The sequence below is a fragment of the Danio rerio genome, chromosome 25 (genome assembly GCF_049306965.1).
Source record: "Danio rerio strain Tuebingen ecotype United States chromosome 25, GRCz12tu, whole genome shotgun sequence".
NCBI classification, from domain to species: Eukaryota; Metazoa; Chordata; class Actinopteri; order Cypriniformes; family Danionidae; genus Danio; species Danio rerio.
The window spans coordinates 3,152,365-3,165,939 of NC_133200.1; the positions used below are offsets into that span (position 1 = coordinate 3,152,365).

The 13,575-nt window shown below is 38.3% G+C and overlaps 1 protein-coding gene and 1 long non-coding RNA gene across 6 annotated transcripts in view; one reads left to right on the forward strand and one right to left on the reverse strand.

The window, feature by feature from the left end:
• The window catches only part of LOC137489311 (uncharacterized), a 100,183-nt gene that overhangs the window by 45,658 nt on the left and 40,950 nt on the right, over positions 1-13,575 (forward strand). For 4 of the 5 annotated variants that reach the window (XR_012400157.1, XR_012400154.1, XR_012400156.1 and 1 more), the window contains exon 1: positions 8,434-8,556. The exons of the other annotated variant lie outside the window; for it this stretch is intronic. This is a non-coding gene — a long non-coding RNA (uncharacterized lncRNA). Of the gene's footprint in view, positions 1-8,433; positions 8,557-13,575 lie in introns of those variants that run through there. 5 annotated transcript variants of the gene reach the window in all.
• si:dkey-82f1.1 overlaps positions 1-13,575 on the reverse strand; it is an 88,591-nt gene that overhangs the window by 39,339 nt on the left and 35,677 nt on the right. The gene's annotated exons all lie outside the window — the stretch shown is intronic.

The following is a 13,575-nucleotide window of genomic DNA, read 5'->3' on the forward strand; positions in this document are numbered from 1 at the left end:
ACCTTTTCAAGTAAAGTCAACTTGCCGCTTTTACGGTAACACATTTACTCACTTTTAAACTAAAGTAACTATTCACATTTTACACTGCATGCACACACTTTGTAAGATAAAACACAACATTCATTAAATGGCATATAATAAATATAAAAAAGCACAATATTATAATGGAGCTACCAGTGCACAGTGCAATAAAGCACATTACAAGTGGTTAAGAAATATTGTAGATTTATTACAGTCATCTATTCATCAAATCCTCGTGACACAGGAGTGGACTCAGTCTTGGGGGCTCAATGACTCACAACTCAAACACAAAAGACTACAGTCAGAGTGTTTACAGTAGACCAGTTACTGTAGTGACCAACACACACATCTGCAACAAACACACCCTATTTTTTGCTTAATTTAGGAAATAATCACCATAACTGTTATTCTCATATCACATTGTAAATGATATAAAATGTTCACTTTCCTGAAAAATTTAAAGTTTGTAATTCTGTGGAGCAAAATGTATGCATAATTTTTTTTTCAGTTTTAATGAGCAGTGTTGGGGGTAACACATTACAAGTAATGCGAGTTACGTACTAATATTACTTTTCTAAATAGCGAGTAAAGTAACGCATTACTTATCAACGTTTTTCAATATTTAAAATTTAAGTAATATTATTTGAGTTACTTTTTTAAAAAGTCTAATCTTTTTAGTTTAGTTAATTTTCTTTTTAAAAAAATGCAGAATTAATATTAATGAAGTCGCGTTAAATGGCGCACACAATAAGAGAATGCACAGACAGAAATGAAGACAGCATTTTTGCGATAGAAATATTATCCTTATTTTGAACACATAGAAGAAAAGGAAAGGAGGATTATCTGAATGGACAGTGATAGCTGTGGGGTCAGGAAGTTTGCCGAAGAGAACATTATCCTATCATTTTTTTATATGTGTTTTTTATTCAAGAGTTCACACTTAGCTGATGATTTACAAAGCTTATTTGGCATGCTGTCCCGGGAGAGAGCCCCGAGCTCAAGGGCTCCTTGAGCCCGGGGCTTCCTCCCGTTGGCAGAGCAAGAAGGGAGCCCGAGCTCGGTGGATCTCAGAACTCCCCTGCCGCTGTAGCTAAGGGAACGTAAGGAATTAGACAAGCTTGATTGTTAAGTATGTTGAATGTCTTTGGATGGTGGGAGGAAACCGGAGAACCCGGGGAAAACCCACGCGGACACGGGAAGGACATACAAACTCCCCACAGAAACACTCACCGGTCCTATAGAACTAGGACCGGCAGTATTCTTGCTGTGTGGTTCACAGTGCTAACCACTGGACCGCCGTGCCGCCCAATCGCAGGTAAAGGAGGAGAATAGGGGAGGAGGGGGGTTTCTTCCAAACGAAGATAAAGTGAACTGAAAACTGAGGCTATTTATGGTGCCTTAGGGCTCATATGATTGGAAGATTAGTGATTAGCAAATACGAGACTGGACGTGATAAATCATAAGCACGTGATCTTCTCGAAATTAGTTTATGAATAAACTTCACTTAAAGGTAAATGAAGGTTTTACAGTGTGTTGTTAATTGCAGAGCTCCTTTATTTAAAAAAAGAAGAAAAATACCCTGCGAGTTCTGAAAGAGATCAAGCCTCAGCCAGGTCAGAAAAAGTAACGCAAAAGTAACTCAAAGTAACGTAACGCATTGCTTACCATATAAAGTAACTGAGTAATGCAACTAGTTACTTTTTTGGGAAGAAACTCAATATTGTAAATATTGCATTACCTTAGTAATTTCCCCCAACACTAGTAATGAGTAACTTCATTTATATATATATATTGTTGCATTAAATTTACAAGAGCATATAACCATGAGAATTACCAGCATCAAATCTTTAAATTTAAAACATCTTCTGAAAAGCAGCCCTGTATAAACAAAACAGATTTATTAAACAGATATATTTATTAAAATGATAGCTTAGTCACCAAAAATATTATAGAAATTGAAAGATAAGACAATTCAATTCAAGCAAAGTATTGCAAAAATAAATTACAACCTACAAACTCTCAACAAAATTTTCCCATGTTGTTGCTTCTTTTGATTTTTCCACTTTTAAATTTGTATTTAATATTTTTCTATAGCATAAATTTGGCTGTACTAGCTTTTAAAGCGTTATCGTAAGTTATTTTGTTAGATAAGCTCCAGATTTGGCTTCAGTACTGACTAATCTAATGTATCTGCACAAATATAATATTGTAGAGCTTCCTATTAAAACTATGAATTTAAAGATACATCTGTGAGGGCTGTACTTATAAATGCTGAGCACTGTACATATTGATTTCTAACTAAAATAACTTGATTGTTAGAATATACAAACTAAATTTTTAGATTTAATTTTTTTAGTGGCTCATTAATAGTGATACATATTCGTGTTTATCATTAAATTTCAATCCCAAATGTGTGTCAAAAACTTTAGGTTAAGAAAATGTAAGTTCTGGCTAATTAATTATGTAAGAAATATGATTAAAATTAGTTCATTCTAGACAGGAAGCTTCGTTAAATCTTAAAGGGAACTTATTATGCCCATTTTTACAAGATGTAAGTCTCTGATGTGTCTAGAGTCAGTGTGTGTGAAGTTTCAACTCAAATACCACACAGATAATGTTTTATAACTCTCTGAAGCTGACCCATTTAGGCTTTGATCCTAATTGTGGTGTTTTGGTGACTGTCGCTTTAAATGCAAATGAGATTGTGTTCTTTTCAGAAGAGGGCGGAGCTACACATGAGAGTGTGTCAGCATAGTGGCAGATTCAAAAACAAGTCTAAAGTCCTATGCTAATGAAGGAGTGATGGTCACTAGTGGGCGGAGCTTTCCCCTTCTGATGACACGTACAAAGAGACAATGTCAATCAAAGTATTTCTGCTGACTGTTTATACCAACTCTGATTATAAAAATAAAATTAATACCTTTTACCACTAGAAGCTGCTTATATAGACACACAACTTTGTTTAAACCTCTTATGAAAGAGATTTTTAATATATAAAGGGGAGCATTTAATGCAAGGGGAGATTCTCATGGACAGATGTTTGCAGGTATTTGATAATAGCTCCTCTTTATCAATAAAACTGAACAGCAGTGACTGACTGCCAGCCTGTTTGATCCAATCAGCCCTCAGTTCAGCTTCCTGCTGTCCAATCAGCTGACAGGGTCAGCTCAGGGGGCGGGGCAGGTTTTTTATTGGCTGTAACAGATGGTCAGCATTCTCCAGGTCATTGTAGAACTGGCTTTATCTCACAGAGGTCACAATTAACAATAGTCAAGAGGACAAAGAGCTGAAATTAAGGGTATAAATAACACATATACTGCCAGATTCACTCTCTGTGGCTGTAATTACTGATTTATAGGGTGATTGTTGAGTTCATATTTGATCAGTTAATAATACAAAGCCTATGTGTGCTGTTTTTAATTCAGGCATGAATGTCATTTGTCATGTCTAGTTTGTTTGAGCAGGCTTACAGCTTTAAACTGCTGCTGTACATGTGTATAATTGGGCTAAAATGGTCAAAGCTCTAACTTTGGCTCTCGCTTTTGCATATTTTCAGAAAGAGGAGGAAGGAGAGTCACACACTGATGCTGCTACGCAAACATGTGACTATACACACACACACACACACACACACACATACTCTCTCACGCATGCACACAGCTGAAAATCATTTAGAGCTGCAGGTCAGCTGAGAGCAAAAGAGAAGTGGAAAAGAGGGCAAACTAATGAAGGACTGACTGAAAGAAAACAGACAGATCTTTGCCGAACAATGTTCGATTTTATATGGGTTAAAGATTAAGGATGGCTATATATTGGAGTACAATGGTATATAGCAATAATAAAAATAATAAGAAGACGAAATGTACAAATATGTATTAGTAATGATAAATTCATATATATGTACAGTATAATTTAGTTTGTTCTTATTGTTAGTGTTGTTTTATTTATAGAGCAAACTAAAGAAAGGTGCACTGTAAATTTAATAATGACCAAAAGTCAAGACAACAGTATTTTTAAGTCGCTTTATTTTGTTTCAGGCCCGGATTGGCTAATCGGGAGGACCGGGAGAATTCCCGGTAGGCCGGTCCGTTTTTTGGCCGCGAGGGTCGGTGTCCCTAGCTCCAGAATCTGTTGCTCTCAGCAGTCACACTTTTAAAATTTATTTATTTATTTACTTGACCACAGCTTTTTATTCATTATTTCACCGCAGCTCTACTCTTTTTATCTTTTTTCCAACACAATCTCACGGCAATTCGTAACTTTTTCATTTAGTGGCTAATTCGTATGAATTCGTACGATCTTATTCGTACAATTTAGTACGATTTGCTCATCCCCCAATGACGGTTGGGGTTAGGGGTGGGGTCAGGTGCCACGCCTCCTTTTTAAAATCGTACCATTTCGTACGACTGAACTCGCCACTAAACTTAGCCACTAAACTGGCAAAACGTAAAATACTTACGTTTTCTCGTGAGATCAGGCTGCTTTTTTCTCGCAGCTTAGTGAGCAAGATGCAGACTGCAGGTTAATGATGATATAACATCGATGAGTCGTAACACTATGAACAGCAGTTGTGGTTCAGTGGATAGCACATTAATTTACGACGCGGCAGACCCTGTTTCGATCCTCGTCTGAGAAATTTTTTTTTTTTCATTTTTATTGTTAAGACATATAAGACTGTTAGGGTTGTTGAACATTTGAAGTTCTAAAGCAGCTGTTTTCTCAAAAAAAGAAGTGATAGTGTAATTAGAAACTGATTTGGAAATGACCTTATTTTAATATAGTCAGTCGTGAACTGAGGTGGGCCGGTCTGAGGCTTGAAACTCCAGGGCTGAAAAGGAGTCCCACTGCAGCCCTGTTTTGTTTTAATAAGTTAATTGGGATTCGTAACATTTTTTGTCAGTTAGATCAGCCTGGTCTCATAAGGAAACGTATTTTACGTTTTGTCAGTTTAGTGGCTAATTCTTACAAATTTGTAAAGTTCAGTCGTACAAAAATGTCCGATTTTAAAAAGGAGGCGTGTCACCCAACCCCACCCCTTACCCCAACCGTCATTGGGTGATGAGCAAATCGTACTAAATTGTACGAATTTGATCGAACTAATTTATACGAATTAGCCACTAAATCAAAACGTTCTGAATTGCTGTAAAATTGCGTTGGTTAGATAGATGTTCAGTCAGGAAGATTTTTTTTATAATTTAAACTAATTAATAAATTGCATACAGTATATCTTCTGATAGCTACTTCCAGTAGGATAACAAGGCATGTCACAAAGCGCAGATCATCTACGAATGGCTTCTTGAACATGACAATCAGTTCACTGTACTCAAATGGCCTCCACAATCACCAGAGCTCAATCCAATAGAGCAGCTTTGGGATGTGGTGGAACGGGAGATTGGCATCATGGATGTGCAGCCGACAAATCTGCAGCAACTGTGGGATGCTATCATGTCAATATGGAGCAAAATCTCTAAGCAATATTTCCAGTATCTTGTTGAATCTACACCACAAAGGATAAAGGCAGCTCTGAAGGCAAAAGGGGGTCCAACCCGGTACTAGTAAGGTTTACCTAAAATAGCGGCCGTTGAGTTTATATTTATTAGATTATATTATATTTAGTCTTATAGATGAAAGCTTTCATAGGCTCTTGATCAGAGAATCATGGCATATTATTAAAAAAAATAAAAGTAAATAAAAAAACACTTTTTGTTGACTTGTATTTTTATTTTATTATTAATTTTAATTCACAATGTAATTCAATTACATTAGGTTATGTGGGAAATATGATTGCTATAAGAGTCTAAGTCATTTTTGGTCATTATTTATAGCATTGTTCTATTTATTTATTCATTCATTCATTTTCCTTCAGCTTAGTCCCTTTATTTATTAGGGGTCGCCAGAGTGGAATGAACCGGCAACTATTCTAGCATATGTTTTACACATCTGATGCCCTTCCAGTTGCAACCCAGTCTTGGAAAACACTCATTCACACACACACACGGCCAATTTAGTTTATTCAATTCCCCTTTAGCGCATGTGTTTGGACTGTGGGGAAAGCCGGAGCACCCGGAGGAAACCCAGGCCAACACGGGGAGAACATGCAAACTCCACACAGAAATGCCAGCTGGCCCAGCTGGGACTCAAACCAGTGACTTTCTTGCTTTGAGATGACAGTGCTAACCACTGAGTCACTGTGTTTCCCCTCTATTTCGTTCAGTCATTTTCATTCAGGCTTACAGCCTCAACGCTTCCCATTTACGTTGAATGGGTGACGTCAGGCATTGCCAAACTGCATTGTGGGTCCGTCGGTGCCGCTTCAATGGTGTTGTTTGCTGCAGAAGTTGGGACTTTCACAACTTTTTAAGTGCCAACGGAAGCGTCAGCCAATCAGATTGCTTTATGCAAATACACCAGCTCAGACAGTGGCCTATTGCTGACTAATTTAATTGGCTGACGCTGCTATGACGATCACGTCAGCCCCAACTTCAGACACGCCCTCTGTCAAGCGTTGACGCTGAAGCGGCCGTTGGTCCCTTAAGTAATCTAGGCTCGCCACAGCTGAATGAACCGCCAACTTATACAGCATTCATTTTACACAGCCGATGCCCTTCCAGCTGCAACACAAAACTAGGAAACAAGCATACACTCTTGCATTCACACACATACACTACGGCAAATTTAGCTTATTCAATTCGCCTGTACCGCATGTTTTTGGACTTGTGGGGGAAACCCACTAGATCACGGGGAGAACATGCAAACTCCACACAGAAACGCCAACTGACCCAGCCGGGGTTCGAATCATCCACCTTTTTACTGTGAGGCGACAGCACTACCTACTGCACCACCCCTATTTAAAGTGAAATTATTATTTAATTAAATCTTTTTTTCCCAAACAGCAGTCAGGTCTTCAACAGTTTACCACCCACAATTGAGCATGGTTTACATGAATTGTTAATCAAAATAAGAGTCCTCACCACACCAAAGTGTGAAACTCCAAGCAAAACAAAGCTCTCATTATTACTTTTGGCCGACGCTCAACAAAACCACCAACGATGCCAAGAAATATTCACACACACACACATACACACACACACACACAAACACACACACTGCAGCTGAAACACACAAAAGAGGCAAGAGTGCTTTTTTTAACACTTGCTTATTAAAAAGGCTACAAAAGTCAACAGAGGTCATCAAATAAATATCAAATAAAAAGCCAAGGCTTAGGGATGCCAAACAGTACATAGCAGAGATTACATTCAGAAAGACAAAGAGAGAGAAAAAAGACAAAATAAGAAAACAAACAGGCTACATGAATTATAAATTAATGTAGCCTATAAATAAATACATAAAAAATATTAGATTAATAAATTAATAAAATATTTTAAAACAGCAACACAGAAAAACAGAATATATAATTAACACAATAATAATATGACTTAATAAAAAAATAACATTTTATAAAATAGCTTTTAATAAAAAAAATAAAAACACCAAAAAGTGAGGACAATGACTTAGTTGCCTTTATGTTACAAGAGGAAAGTAGAGATTTAGGATAAAATTTGGTAAGTAAGTAACTATTCACACTATTTTACTTATGGCTTATTACTTAGGCTAGTTGGCTGGTTTTAGCTGGTTGACCAGCCTGGTTTAAGAGGGGTTTTGGCCATTTCCAGGCTGGTTTCCAGCCTGGTCTTAGCTAGTCAGGCTGGAAAATTACCAGCCAAATTCAGCTTAATCCAGCTTGACCAGCCTGGTTTAAGCTGGAAATAGCTGGTTTTGGCTGGACTCCCAGCTTGGCTAGGCTGGTCAAGCTGGTTTTAGCTGGTCATCTCCCAGCCTGACCAGCTAAGACCAGGCTGGAAATGGCTAGAAACCAGCCAGGAAGTGGCCAAAACCCCTCTAAAACCAGCCTGGTCGACCAGCTAAAACCAGCCAACCAGCCAAGGCTGGTTTAAGCTGGATTTTTCAGCAGGGATATCACCTGTTTATTAGCAATTATAAAGTAGCCCATCTCATTTTACATCCTAATCCCACCCACAAAACCCAACCACTACTAATAAACAGCTAATTAGTGGTTTATTGAGCTAAACGTCTTAGTTAATGGTTTGTTAATAGCTTCAATTGTACATTAAAATAAAGTGTGACGGAGTTGCACGTGCGTCTCGAAATAGCACAATGCTAAGCTTTACGTCATGCTAGCGTTTTGTTTTGATTACGGCCGCTACAGTTAAGGCAGAATGCTGGGAATGTGGGCTAACGCTCGAGCTTTTGCACATGTGGAAACAGATGTGCTTTATATTCCAGCTCCGCTTGAGCCTTGTGGACATTGTCATACTTCCGTTTGCTAGAACAAAAAGCGCAGACGCACACGTAACACACTCGACAATCCCCTCCAGGTGTGACCGGCTAAATGCTAACACCTGTGGAGACTGTCACGATGGCTGGAAAATACACCGGAGAGCTTAACACGTCCTTTACTGGCTGCTTGATAATTCCTGCATCCATTAAGAAGATGGAGACATGGAGAAGAGTAAAGTAAGAGGTCACGGAGAGATTTAGGATAATACTAATGAAATGCAGTAACGTTTTACAACGGTGATAATGTAAAAATCTGATATCATGATAAGAAGTGTTGGGGGGTAACGTTAGCATTATAAGTAACGCTATACGTAATATTACTTTATGAGTAACGAATTAAGTAACGCATTACTCTAAAAAAAGAGTAATAATATTTGAGTTACTTTTTTAAAGTAAGCTGGGTTGCAGCTGGAGGGGCATCTGCTGTGTAAAACATACTGGATAAGTTAGCGGTTCATTCCGCTGTGGCGACCTGATGAATAAAGGGACTAAGCCGAAGGAAAATGAATGAATGAAGATATAATGTGAATTGTATTTCTGTGATAGATGTATTCTCGTTATTTTTAACCCGTCAAAAAAAAGGAAAAGGAGATTATAGTCTTAATGGACTGTGATAAGACAAAATTTACTAATAAGACAAAAAGTACAAACTGCTTTGAATTTTCCTTAATCTGTATACGGTATCTATGGTGTCAGGAAGTTCTCAGAAGATAAACTATTATTTTTATCTTGTTTTTTTATAATTATTTTTATTATTATCTTGAGTTTATATCATTGTTTTAACATGTTTTTTAAAGGTAAATGAAGGTTATTATGTTCATTGTTAATTGCAGAGCTCCACAATAAAAAAAAAGAAGAAAATAAAACTTGCAAGCCAAAATTATGTTTGTTTTTCCCTTAAAACAATCTAAATATTCTTGTTTTCACTATGAAATCACCCAATGGTTGCGTTTGTCCATGTTTAATCTAGCACAGCATTTTTAAAGTGTTCATTTATTCATTTTTCTTCGGCCTAGTCCCTTTATTCATCAGGGGTCGCCACAGTGGAATGAACCACCCTTCCAGCTGCAAACCAATACTGGGAAACACCAATACACTCTCACATTCCCACTAAACTACGGCCAATTTATTTTATTCAATTCACAGAAATGGCAACTGGCCCAGCTGGGACTCAAACCAGCAGCCTTCTTTCTGTGAGGCGACTTTATAACCACTGAGCCACCGTGTCACCCCTTTTAGAGTGTTGTTTCCTTGTAATTACTTGTTAAATTTACTAGCAATTTCCACATCATTTTTGGAGTTATCTACACTTTCTTGTCATACTTCTAAATGTTTAATTTAATTTAATTTGTTTATTATTTGTCTTAAATTTACAGAGAAAGTAGGAGCAAAAACTGCAGTCGTGTCATTTTTTTATGCTTCAAACCACTATACTAAACTCAAAGTCTAACTCAGAGTCATTTCTTTTAATTATCTTTAAAATTTACTTATACATTCCGAATGAAAATGATTAATTTAATATAGTTTAAATTATTTGTAACAAAATTTACAAAAATCATGAAATAGTTAGCACACAATGTGTTAAAAACCTCAAAAAAGCATGCACAATTCAATGTTATTTGTAATTTCTTTGTAATTATTTGCAGAATTTATTTTTTTTTCCCTGTATACAATCACCGGCCACTTTATTAGGTACACCTGTACCTAATACACCGGGTGTCACTTCTGCAGCTAAGAACAGGAAACTGAGGCTACAATTCACACAGGCTTTGCCTGCAACGTTGCCTGGTCTGATGAGTCTCGGCTCCTGATGCCACATTTGGATGGTAGGTTCAGAATTTGGCCTAAACAACATGAAAGCATGGATCTATCCTGCCTTGTATCAATGGTTCAAGCTTCTGGTGGTGGTGTAATGGTGTGGGGGAGATTTTATCGCCACACTTTAGGCTCATTAGTACCAATTGAGCATGGTGTCAACGCCACAGCCTACCTGAGTAATGATGCAGACCATGTCCATCCCTTTATGACCACAGTGTATTCATCTTCTGATGGCTGCTTCCAGCAGGATAACGCACCATGTCATAAAGCGTGAATCATTTCAGACTGCTTTATTAAACATGACAATGAGCTCACTGTACTCAAATGGCCTCCACAGTCACCAGACCTCAATCCAATAGAGCAGCTTTGTGATGTGGTGGAACGGGAGATTGGCATCATGGATGTGCAAATCTGCAGCAACTGCGTAATGCTATCATGTCAATATGGAGCAAAATATCTGAGGAATATTTCCAGTACCTTGTTGAATCTACGCCATGGATTAAGGCAGCTCTGAAGGCAAAACGTGGTCCAAACCGGTTCTAGTAAGGTGTACCTAATAAAGTGGCCAGTGAGCGTATATACACAGTATACCAAATTTACCTGATGTCATTTTAAAATTTGAACTATTTAAAAATGCAATCATATTATTGCCCTGGAGTGAGAAACATCTTAGAAACGAGATATCAAAAAGGCCATTTCTGATGCTCATGCAATACTGTGTGACATTTAACAAATTTCCATTCAACGCTATCAGAGATTATAGTAAAGACTGAGGCCCCGTTTACACTAATGCGTTTTAGTTTGAAAACGCATAAGTTTTGCTACGGTTACGCCATCCGTCCACACTACGCCGGAGTTCTCGAGCGCCGAAAACGGAGCGTTTCGAAAACGCTGGAGAGGCGGTTTTCATTCTGAAACGCTGCTGCTCCGTCTCAGTGTGGATGGGGAAAGACGGAGACATCTGAAAACGGAGGCGGGGCTGCAGACATTCGCCTCTCTGATTGGGGCTTTTCCTCAATATTAAGTAGCCTAACACACAGTTCAGTCCTGAATCTTCTCCGTGTAAGTTCAGACTTCGCAAGTTTGATCAAGGCTGCATCTCTTCTTCTCAGTTTGATATGGAAAACATACCGAGGACACGCGTCAATCTTCACAGGGAATAGTGTACTTTATAACTTCATTCACATCACCCTGGCTACGTTGTTTCACTTTCTCAACAATAAAATGTAAACTTGATATAAGGAACTGCCTATTTTTATTTTAATATTAACAACTAAACAGACAGCAGAAATGTTGAGGCGCCGTGCTGCATATATGAGCGTCATCTTCACTGTGTGGATATTTATAACAAAACGGAGCCGATAACAACTGTCTCCTTTCAATTTCAGTGAAAATACGAAACACACCCTCTCTTTTGCTGAATATCAGTTTTAATAATCGATAATGGCCATTATAAAAGTATAACATACATTAAGTTTATACATTATAGGAAATAAAGGCAAGCGATCAGTCAATATACAGAATGTAGGCTACGTGCTTACATTAATCATTAACTTATCTTTGCGCTCAGCCAAAACACGTTACCTGAGAACAAGTAATAGATTCCAATGACCAAAGTCAGGGAATATGTCGTTAGATAAAGACAACAAGATAAATGAAATATCCCGTTTAATAAATATAGTGAGATTAGATCCAGCGGGAGATGCTTGATGAGAAGTCCGACTAGCAGAGCTCTCATCTGGGTAGATGGGCTCCAGCGATTGCCAAAGTGTGTGTGTGGTCACGTGATGTGCGTTTTCAGCGTTTTGGTGTGGACGGAGAGCAGTTCAGAAACGCTGGGTAAAACGCGAGTGTGGACGCGGATCGTTTTCATTCTAAAACGCCGTTTTAAAACTAAAACGCACTAGTGTAAACGGGGCCTGAAGGACAGAGTAGGCCATCAAAACCCATCAGTAACATTATGCAAGGGGTTAACAGCCCAAACAGCAGATCCTTATCACTGCAGAGACACAATCTGAGCTTATTAAGTTCAAGGACACACAAAAAAGGCTGTTTCCGGCAGCCCAGAAAAGCTTTTAGTGTTTGCGATAACGACTGCGGAGTAAACATGCCAGCTACAGATGGTTCGTGTGCTTGTTTTGTTAGACTGACCAACTATTAAGTGTCAAGCTATGAAATATTGAAGAAGCTGAAAAAGCTTGTAGAGCTGAAAAAGAAAATAAATTGTTTCCATTAAAAAATGTATTGCGTCACGGTGGCTCAGTGGTTAGCACTGTCGTCTCACATCAAGAGAGTCACTGGTTCAAGTCCCGGCTGGGTCAGTTGGCATTTCTGTGTGAAGTTTGCATGTTGTCCCCGTGTTGGCGTGGGTTTCCTCCTTCCCACTGTCCAAACACATGCGCTGTAGGGGAATTGATGAACTAAACTGGCTGTAGCATATGAGAGCGTGTGTGAATGAGTGTGTATGGGTGTTTCCCAGTACCGGGTTTCAGCTGGAAGAACATCCGCTGTGTAAAATATATGCCGGATAAGCTGGTGGTTCATTCCGCTGTGGCGAACCCAGATGAATAATGGGACTAAGCCGAAGGAAAATGAATGAATTAATTATTATCATTATTATTTTTAATAATATGAATTTTATATGAATATTTCACTAGCTGCTGTGGCAGGACTATGCTGTCAGATGGTAATGACAAAATAAAAGTTTATTATTAAACTTTTCATTAAATGTTAGTAAATTAAATGACATATTGTGTTGTATTAATTACAGGTTTGTTTACATAATTTACATATTTCCTACTTCTTAAAATCAACAAAAACTTTTAAAAAGTACACTAATATCACAGTGCCAAAGTTTAATAATGTGTTTTGTTAATATTATTATTATTACAAAAAAACAACCTACTGAAATGAAAGAAGAGTCATTCATTCATTCATTTTCCTGTCGGCTTAGTCCCTTTATTAATCCAGGGTCGCCACAGCGGAATGAACCGCCAACTTATCCAGCATGTTTTTACGCAGCGGATGCCCTTCCAGCCGCAACCCATCTCTGGGAAATATACACAGACACACACACACACACACACACACTACAAACAAATTAGCCTGCCCAATTCTGTGTGGAGTTTGCATGTTCTCCCTGCGTTCGCGTGGGTTTCCTCCGGGTGCTCCGGTTTCCCCCACAGTCCAAACACATGCGGTACAGGTGAATTGGGTAGGCTAAATTGTCCGTAGTGTATGAGTGTGAATGGGTGTTTCTCAGTACTGATTTGCAGCTGGAAGGGCGTCCATTGTGTAAAACAAATGCTAGAATAGTTGGTGGTTCATTCCACTGTGGTGATCCCTGATGAATAAGGGACTAAGCTGAAGGAAAATGAA